At 41.2% G+C, this 10,783-nt stretch overlaps 1 pseudogene; it reads right to left on the bottom strand.

Annotated features, from left to right (window-relative positions):
• Positions 1 to 208: 208 nt before the first annotated feature.
• The window catches only part of LOC105743789, a 54,810-nt pseudogene continuing 44,235 nt past the window's right edge, over positions 209 to 10,783 (bottom strand).

Raw genomic sequence — 10,783 nt, 5'->3', positions numbered from 1 at the left:
GTGAATGAATGAAAAACTGAATGAAGTAAGCAAAAGTAGCTGTGAACACTTTCAGTGATTTGAAGAGATGGTCTTACTATGTAGTCCAGGCTGCCCAAGCTGCCCTCAAGCTTTCAATCATCTCGCTTTAGGGCTCTAAATGCTGGGATTATGGGTGAGCACCACAGTGGCCAGTGACGTATCTGTTTTTTTTTTTTTTTTTCTGAAGTACAAGAGCACAAATGCACTTTTATTTTCCGTTAGTTTAAATTCTTGAGGGGTACAGCATCACACGGATTCGGTGTCCGATGGCCTTAGCAGGAAGCTTGCTTCGGAACTTGGCACGCACCATGCTGCTGTTTGCATGGGCCCGAGTTACTTTTCCCCAGATCTCTCTGGTTTTTTTTGGTTTGCCACCTGGGGTCACTGTGTTGTTTTTCTCTTTGGACACATAAGCACATCTCTTGCCCAAGTAGAATTCTGTTTCATCCCGGGCATAAACACCTTCAATTTTAGGAAGAGCTGTGTGTTTCCTCTGGTTCCGGAGACCCCGTTCAGAGCCGGCAAAAATGGCCTTGCATCAGTCTTCCAGACATACTGGCCTTTTAGAAGTCCTGTTCCCGGCGGGCCTCCTCAGGCTCCAAGATGGCGGAAAAAGAAAGCGACGTATCTGTTTTGATGTGTCAAAAATTTCCATTATATTAAAAAAAGTCTAGGAAACCCTTGGGACTTCACAAAATGTTGTGGGAAGCTGTAAAACTTTGGGGTCCAGAGGCAGTGAGGCTGCTACCATGAACCTCTCCTGACTACTGCAGGTCCCCACCACAGGGTCTCCCACACCCAGTTGAAGTTCTTTGCCAGCTCACGGAACCTACACCTGGCACTCCAAACACAAGGCTCCATATGACCTCAACAGTTTATGAAGAGATCAAGGGCATTCTGAGTGAGGGAAGGAGGGGGAGAAGTGATGTGTATGGCCACACTTAACAGCTTCAGAGAATGAATTCAGTATCTTGCCTCAAAGGCACCTGGACCTTTATTCTTGGGCTGTCGAAATGTTCCAGGTGCCTTACACTCTGAACCACTCTTACTTTGCTAGTCACCAGCCCCATTCCTTTCCCAGTAACTGATTCCTTATTCTGGACCAGAACTTAGAATGATTCTACTCAGTAGTTTTCATATTTTTATTGAGATATAATTTATGCACTGTATTATTCACCCATTTATAATGTGGACTTCAGTAATTTTTTAGTACATCCACAGTCTTGCAACTATCATCACTGTTGAATTCCACATCACCCCCGAAGAAGCCCTGTCCCCTTTAACACTCATGTCCAATCCCCTCCCTACTCCTTTACTTCAGTCTTGATTAATGCAGGATTTTCTGTCCCCAAGTCTCTCCCACATTGATGCCACACTTCTGGTCCCAGAGGGAGCCAGAAGACTGAGACTGAAATCTGGGCTGTACTCCTGACCAGTTGTGTGACATGGTGGCTTCCCTTTCTGTCCCTCAGTTTTTTTAGATGTAAACTGGGAGGGATGGTTGACATATAAAGAGAGGGCTCGCTGTTCTGATGTTGTATTCCCAAGCTACCGCTGTAACCAAGCGTTCCTGTAGCCAACAGCCCAGCATTTTAATTGCTTCCATCATCCTTTGACTTCTGTCCACCTCATCTGCAATGCCTTCTTCTCCATTAGCGCCAACCCCAGCTGCACCTCCTCCAGGAAGCCCCAGAGGGCTCCTTTTGCCTAAATTATGCAGCAACTCAGCCAACTACCACACAACTGAGACTTTTCTTGTGGATAGCTACAGAATGTTAGCCCGCAATACCATCTTTTCCCTCAATGCATTATATTACTGTTTTGTGACTGCCCCCTACTTTACACCTTCCCAACATAGGTCAGGCTGTGGTGGAAATGAGAGACTAAAATGGTCAGGGTACTTACGTGGCTCATGCAGGCTAAGGATTGGAGATGCTTTACCTCACTGGCAGCTCCCACAAGCAACTTGTGAGATGGAACTAAAGCTGAGAAGAGTCAAATTACTTGGCCAAGCTAATAAAAGAGTGCAAAAAAATATGAAAGCCCAGATGAATCTGACTCCTCTCTTTGTGATTTTTTAACCTCTATACTATGATGACTCTCACTATGGTAGGAGATATTGAGTGAATGTGGTTAGATAGAGTTCAGATTTCTCTGTTGGGCCCCCAACAGAAAGCCACAGCAATCTCTGTAGCTACACCCCCCCCAGGGATGTACTGGACATCTAGGTAGGTTCGCACCTCCTGAACACTCGGGTTTTGGGTGCTCTGTCAAAACCCTGAGACAAGAGAGCAAGTGTATGGGAGAGCATGGCTGCCTCTTGGGTCTCAATGGGAAAAAAATCTACATCCAACAGGCCAAATGTCTGCTAAGAATGTGTTTGTAATTAGCCAGAGATTTCTTGCAAGTTGTTCTTAACCCAATTTTATTATTTTTCACAGAAAGCTGCACATCTCAGAATGCTTCACTAACTCATGCCTGTTGGAGCTCTGCTTTTCTGATGAGAAAAGTGATAAGCATTCATTGTGGGAGACGTTAAAATGCAGAAAAATACAAAGAAGGAAACAAGAAGCACCGCAACCCAAAGATAATCACTGATAATATTTTGGAGTATTTCCTTTGAGACTCATCAGCTTGCATTCTCTCTCTCTCTCTCTCTCTCTCTCTCTCTCTCTCTCTCTCTCTCTCTCTCTCTCCCCTCATCTCTGAATAAAGACATAAATATGCACATTATGTATCACAGGAGCTATACCATGTAAGCACCTTTATACCTTCTTTATCCCTGAACACATTGTTTTATCTCTGAGCATTTATCAATTTGTTTAAGACTGTCACTTTTTAGGAACTGATTTTGTAAATGAAGAATTTAATTTTAACTGGAGCTCTCAGAAGCACTTTATCACAATCAACAACCATCAAAAGCTCATAAGTGAATGAAAAGAGCTCCAAAACCCAGATGGTGCCAGAGCATTCAGCAGAGGTTGTTCTGGTGGCCTAGATACTGTCCTGCATTCATGTGACATTCACTTCCACTATGTACCACCAGGCACTCCCTGCCTCTTGCCTCCACAGCCAATTGTTGGGTTGCAGAGCAAGTGTGAGGTGTTACCTTATTTTGCAGGACTGTGCTTTCACTCCCCATTTTTAAATGAAAGATTGCGTAATTGTTTCAAATGTGTATGTGAGATTCATTTTTGTCAATGTTGTAAGCAGCATCTGTAAAAATATTTTAGGAAACCTGGCAATTCACTTCATCTGTAGGGACAAGGGAAGACTTCAAGTGGTAGACCTTTGCCACAAAAGTCATCTTTTCTGGGAAGTGGAGGTGACATTTTGCACCTGGAGAATCAACTCTGTCAGGCACACACAACGAAACATTAGAGTAGGGCTTCAGCTCAAAGGAAGACAAAGAGATGAGGCTGGCTGGTGGCTTGTGTTCTGGAGTGACTCAAACTTTCTCCGGGCTTTGTCACAGAGAGCTGGGAGCCCAGGTGAGTCTCTCTCCTAAGCAACTTTTCAGGATGAAGAATTGCTCACCCTATTGAGTTTCTTAGTTTCTGGACGACTGGCCTAGGCAAGGGGAAAAATCAACTCATTCTCTCTGCCTGGGAACTTGGTTTTACAATAACTGCAAAGAAACCCCTTTTTTACATAAAATTCTGAAAAAGATACAAGTTAACAGTGTAACCAAAAAGAAAAAAGAAAGAGAAAGGGAATACAATTACTCAAAATCTTTTCTAGTATAGCCATTGTCACATTTCCTTCTAGTTTTTTTCTCATGTAACTTTCTGTGGTTGAATTACAGAATTTATGTAAAGTTTGCATTTTTCTGTCTTCACCCAGATTTCTTTTTTTTTTCTTTTCTTTTCTTTTTGTATTTAGGACAGGGTCTACAGGGTTTACAGGGTCTCACTAGGTAGATCAGACTTGTAGTGATCCTCTTGTCTTCAACCACCTAAGTGCTGGGATTACAGGCATGTGCCACCATGCCAGGTCTCAATCATTGTCTCAGTGCGCCCCACAGGTGGGGCTGGCATGGCAGGCCGGGGGTCAAACCCTGGCCACTGTGCTCTGCCTAAGCACGTGCTTTAGTCTGCTGAGCTATCAGGCCAGCCTTCACCCAGATTTTCTTAATAAGCATTTTCCTATGTTGTTCCATATTTTAGTAGCCACTATTTTAAAAGGAAATATAATAGGATATGTATTTTTAATGGTGTCACATAAGGTGCAATTGTGATTTTTCTCTTATACCTCTGCAATAAGTACTGGGGTAAGAAATTTAAGATATAGACAATCCCTCAAAGATAGCTTGCTTTTTCTTGAAAAGAGTAATTTCTTCAAAGGGTCTTAAGTTGGATCCCCAAAACATGAGCGGCATGCAAGACTGTCTAGATCAGTGGTGGCAAACCTATGGCATGTTGGCCACAGCCAGTTGTCTGTTTTCATTGTGAGCTCCACAAGATTCATCATTTTGGGGCTAGACAGTCCACAAGCAACAGAGTAAGGGGTGCAACTGAATGAGATATTTTGAGCGACCAAGTCTACCACCCTCAAACTCAGATTTGTATCTATATGAACTACTTTGAGCTAAGGAGCCTTGATGTGGGGGATGCATGTGTGGAACCCTCTCCCACACCCCTTTAATCTGGTTGGGTAGTTGACTGCTTAGAGTCTGCTCTGGTGGGTTTACACCCACCTCTGTGGTAACCAAGTGAGAAGATTCCAGAATCTTTCTAAGTAGCTCTGCTGATGGATGTGTCACCCAAACTCTATAAAGTCCCTAGTACAATGGGCCTTGCTACTGACCTTCCAACATTAAGGTTTTTAAAATTTATTTTTATTTTATCTTATTGAGAAACAAATAGCAATGAAACAGTTTCAAAACTGATTAATAGGACAGTTTCGATAATTAATACATTGTACATCGTTATCTTGTTAGTGGTTATCCATAGTACAAGAAGCAGGGAGGATATCCTGTCCAAACACTATTAGTACAAATCTTTCTTCTCATTGAATTAAGTGAAAGTAGCTGTATATCTATCCTAACTATTCTGTATATATGGATACAAAATCGTCCTTCCTTTGTATCTCCTTTTTTTGTTTAGTCCTGTCAGAGATGGGTATTCTATTGGCATCTCAATATTATAGGTGCGTGAATTCAGCAAAACAATCCAACACAGTCCAGCAGTCCACAACAGTAGTGGGTTATCTGTAGAAGTTGTTGACTTGAGCCTTTCACAGCTCAACATGTTAATATGGCTTTACTTTATATACCTTGTTTTTATACTTTTCTGCTGGATGGTTAAGACCAAGATAAAGCAAGACCTATATAACAAGAAATGTAACTTTTTCCAACATTAAGTTTTTTTAATCATGCTACTGATCCTCCAACATGAAGTTTTATGTAAAGTGTTTAGGAACTTTTGTAACTTATCATTTGTGCTTGATGATTTGCATAAACACTATCAATCCAACTCATTTGTATTATGAAGCTCTTTTATTAATAGGGCCTGCTTTTAGTATCCCAGACTCTGTGAAGAAAGCATGTTCCTAATACAAGGAAATCTTCATAATTAGCTGCCAAAACTCAGGAAATAAAACATTGCCAGCACCAATGTATTCTCAAGTGAGAAGAGATACTTGGAAATTAGGTGGCTTTAGGTCTGCTAATAGCTATCCTGTTTCCTACACAAGGTTCTATTCCTTGGGCCAAAACCCAGCTTTGCTCAAAATGATTTTTCTTCGCTTTTCTAACTAATTTAATGGAATTTTCTTTTGTTTTCATTCTGGGAGTTGAATCCGGGATCTTTACACTTTGCTCTATCCAGAGACTTTTAAAACTTTGAGGCACGGTCTCCATAAGTCACTAACTTGCTCAGGTTTAGGCTCAAGTTTGTGATCCTCCTGCCTCAGCCTCCTGTAGTGCTGGGATTACAGGTATGCCTTAGTCTGCCTGGCTTTATAGGAGCCCAAGAATATATTTATCTGTGAGTATTGACTTTGTTTAATACGATCCTGGATTGGTTGAAATAAGCAGCTTTCCTGGAGGTACCAACAAAGACAATGTAATGTGGATAACGCTGTGGCATTTGAAAAGCAAAGTGTATGCTTTCAATTGCAGAAAGATGGTGAAAACCATATATTACAAAAGGACTTAGAGAAATATTGTCCAACCATTTCCTAAGCTTACGAGAGGGAGTCAGGAAAGCTCTTGCTTTTTCCTGTCCTTTAAAAATAAGTCCTGGGTTGTTTCCTGCTACAGAGTGGTAGACTGTCCTCTTCCATTGCAGGAAGATATTTTCCCACTTGAATTACATATATGGCTTCCTCAAGAAAAATGTCTCAGTCGTTTTGTCCACAGCCATTAGTTTTCCTCTACTTGGTCTGACTCAAATGGAGACTGACTTTGTGGTTGGAAATTTTGTGACATTACCAAGAAAGCGCAGTCGGTGCTAGGACTCTTCTCAAACTCCTAGTTGCAAACCCAAGGAAAGACTTTAAGCAAGAGAGGCCAAAATACTGGTATGCAAAGCAATTATGCGATGTTTGGTAGGACTCAAATGATTAGTGAACGTATTCTTCTCATCGCTGTTGCTTTTTTGTTTTTTTCTTCCATTTTTTTTCCTTTTTGTTTTCTCTTTTGGTCAAAGGAACTAGTTCAAGGAAATTTTGAGTGGGGCTACCTACTGATTATTTGTGTTCATAAGGGACAAACAGGTTCTGGAAAATTAAAAGCCAGACAATATCAAAAGTTTATGATAAGCTAGTAGTTTCAAAATTATTCCCCACCAAACTTTTATTTTTCTATCTTCTTCTTGCTGAGGCCATCCTTTGCGGGAAGTGGAAATAGGTCTTTTATGGCTAAAAAGCACTTGCGGGCATCACTAGCTGTGATACAAGAGTCCCAGGAAGGACAGTGATCTTATTTCTAAACAGGTGGTGGGGATAGGGCAGACTGGAGAGCAGAACACAGGCCTGTGAAATGTTCCATTGAAAAAAAATCTTCGAGCAATGTAGCACATTAAAAATGCACTTTCTAAAACCAACACTAGAGATTCTGACCCAATTGATCAGAGAAAGAACAGTTTTGCCAGGTGATCATGAGGGGGTGGTCCATGCTGAGCCACGTCGAGAAACCCCACTTTGGAAGGAAGTGGATGCAGCCCATCATTTCAAAGAGAAAGAGAAAAAAGCCCTGAGAGATTAGATCATTTGTTCATGGCCCTCATAGCAAGATTTAGAAGGTAGGGCTCTCAAACCAGGACCTTTTCCTCTCCACACTGGTCTAAGGATGGGCTCTTTTTTTTTTTTTTTTGCTCCAAATGCCTTCGGGGCAGGTTTGGCCTGCTTGAGTTGTGGGGATCAAACCACAGCAACCTGAGCTTGACTGCTTTGTGGAAGCAGCCACTTAGCGAACTAAGCTAAGGGTCAGGCCCCCAGGATGGGCTTTTCTACCTTTTTCTAGGCGCTATACCTGAGTCTAAGCTAATGTCCAGGCGTGTTATTTCTAGTCTTGTTATTATAGACCTCAGAATGGGTTAGACTAGAATGCTAAGGGAAGGGCATTCACAAATACATCTAGCTCCCTTAGCTTCATTATTCCCTGTAAAGTGAACTACAGCACAGACTTCTGGGGCTAGAATGCCCAGCTGTAAGAATAGTGCCATCACTGTTGGCTAAATCAGCCAGCTGCTTGATATTCAATTATAAAACTGCGCCCATAGGCCCTGGAATCTTTCTGTCCTGCTGACGACTTTCCCCAGTCCCTTGACATATCCACATCATTCAAAACTTGGATATCCACTCACCTTGCCTAGCCAGGGAGAACAGATGTAGAGTGGTACCTTGCTTCATGAACTTAATTCGTTTCATGATTCTGGAAAAGATGGCAGCATTTGTGTTCATGTGGGAAAGATGGCTGTGGTCTTATGTGTCATCTGATGCAGTGTTCACAAACAAAAACAAAATTTTGCCAAATGCTTCTGCTTTTAAAACAAATTGTTTGCAAACAAAAGCATTCACGAACAAAGGTACCATTGTATTTGCTAAGGCTTCCATAGCAAAGTGCACCACAAATCTGATGGCTCAAACAACAGAAATGTATTGTGTCCCAATAACGGAGACTGGAAGTACAAAAGCGAAATGTTAGCAGGCTCAGTTACTTTTGAAAGTGCTGTTGGAAGATCTGTTTCTTGTCTCTCTCCAAGCTTTGGTGGCTTGCTGGAAATATTTGGTGTTTCTTAGCTTGTCAATACATCATCTCAAATTCTGCCTTCACCTGCACATGGTATTTTAAGTGTGCATGTGTTTGCCTGGTTTTCAGATTTATTCCTTTTTATTTTTTTAAAAAACATTTATGTATTTGGTACAGGGCCTCACTGCGCAGCTTGGACTCTTAGTGATCCTCCTGTTTTCAGCCTCCCCAGCACTGGGATTAGAGGCGTGCACCACAAAGCCTGCCTGGACTCATTCACTGGCTCAGCGCACCCCAGAGACGGGGCTGGCATGGCACTCCGGGGATCGAACCCCGGTCCCCGCATCTGCCTGAACAGCCTAATGCCTTTTTAATAAGAATATGAGAGGGCCTTGGGACATAGCTCGATGGTTGAAGTGCCTGCCTGGCAAGTGGGAGAACCCAGGTTGGATCCCCAGTACCACATGCCGTGCCAGCCTCAGAACCATGGGAGCCTTGTGCTGGCCACCAAGACAGGACATGGTGGCACACACCTGTAATCCCAGTACTGGGGAGGCTGAGACAGAAGGATCACTATGAGTCTGAGTTGCATAGTGAGACCCTGTATCAAATACATACATAAATACAAATTTTTAAAACAGAATAAGAGAAATGTTGCATGAAGGGCTCACTCACTCTGCTTCAGTGAGATCTTATCTTAACTCATGACCAAAGAAACAATTATATTTCCTAATAAGGTCATAGTCTACAGCACTGTAGGTGAGGACAGTTATCTACTCAGTTAACTACTCTGAGCTAAGGAGGTATTTCAGGAGCCTTGATGTGGGGGATGCATGTGTGGAACCCTCTCCCACACCCCTTTAATCTGGTTGGTTAGTTTACTGCTTAGAGTCTGCTCTGGTGGGTTTACACCCACCTCTGTGGTAACCAGGTGAGAAGATTCCAGAATCTTTCTAAGTAGCTCAGCTGATGGATGTGTCACCCAAACTCTATAAAGTCCCTAGTACAGTGGGCCTCATTTGAGTCAGACCAACTAGAGGAAAACTAATGGCTGTGGACAAAACTACTGAGATATTTTTCTTGAGGAAGCCATATATGTAATTCAAGTGGGAAAATACTTTCTGCAATAGAAGAGGACAGCTATCTACTCTGACAGTTATTCAGACACTCAGGGCATGAATGGGAGCATAGCTCGACCCATCAGAGGCAGGCTTTCATTTCTACCACAAACGATGAGGAACTGGTGTGGAGGTGAGGCAGGTGGGTCCTGGAAGAGAAGCAGAAGTGGAAGAACAAAGCTAAGCATAGGCTGCCCAATGAAGTGAGAAGAGTTTCTAAGGGAGGAAATACAGATGGCAAGGAGGAATGTCCATACATTGCATCCTAAAATTGTGCAATGCATGATTTTACTTGGACTAAATCCACCATTTCATAGGAGTAAGTGAAGGTTTCATGGAAACTCTCCACTTGAGTGAAATGATGTTATATTGTACTGGTGCGATGTGGTCTCGTCAATCAAGACCACCATACTTATTTCACTCTTTGGAAATTTTTGTTTCTGTTTTGAATTTTTTAATTCAATTTTTTGTTCATTTTAATGAGAAAAAAGATAAAATAGCAATGAAACACTTTCAAAAACAGGTTAGTAGGACAGTTACAATAATTAATGAATTACATATCATTGTCTTCATAGTAGTTATTCAGAGGACAAGATGTAGACATGAAATCTTGTCTAAACACTATTAATACAAACCTTTCTTCTCACTGAACTAAAAGAAAGTAGTTGTATACCTATCCTAACTATCTTGTATATACACATTTTTTTCACTGCAAAATGGTCAGCCCTTTATTTATATCCTTATTTTTTGCTTTGTTTTGCCAGACATGGCTGTTCCATTGCTGCTAGAGAAGCTATATTTGGAGAAACCTTTAAAAGACCTTTTCATACTTGATACCAGTCCAAATATTGTAGGTAATTGAATTCAGCAAAATAACCCAATATAGTCCAATAGTTCTTTGGAAATTTTTAATACAAAGTTTCCCAACTCTCTTTTTATTTTCAAAATACATTTATTAAGAATTCAGAACAATTTGTGTGTGTGTGTGTGTGTGTGTGTGTGTGTGTGTGTGTGTGTATTTAGTAGAGGGTCTATATGGTCTCACAATAAAGATCAGACTCATAGTGATCCTCTTGCTTTCAAACTCCCAAGCACTGCCCCAACTTGCTTAACTTCAAGGAAAATATAGTAACAGGTTGTTTTATAAAATATAAAACACCCAACATAAGATTGGTACTGTTTCATAGAAATCTGCAATGACCTTTAAATAAGAGTTCATCTAATATATCTTTTATATAGTCCTGCATCACTATCATATTGAGAGCCCTTTATTGTTCATCCAGGAGCATACTGTAACTTCTCTTGCCTTTTGAATTATGCTCTTTGTTATTTCCTATATGCTACTTCTGGAGGTATTAAAATATTTCAAGTTTGTATAACTAGAAAATCTTACTTTTAGTTTTCAAAGGTATGTTTGCTAAATATAAAATTCAAAGAGAACAGATCTTTT

The sequence above is a fragment of the Octodon degus genome, unplaced genomic scaffold (genome assembly GCF_000260255.1).
Source record: "Octodon degus isolate 3935 unplaced genomic scaffold, OctDeg1.0 scaffold00167, whole genome shotgun sequence".
NCBI lineage: Eukaryota > Metazoa > Chordata > Mammalia > Rodentia > Octodontidae > Octodon > Octodon degus.
Note: the sequence above shows the minus strand (reverse complement) of the source record. Positions and strands in the feature narration are given on the sequence as shown.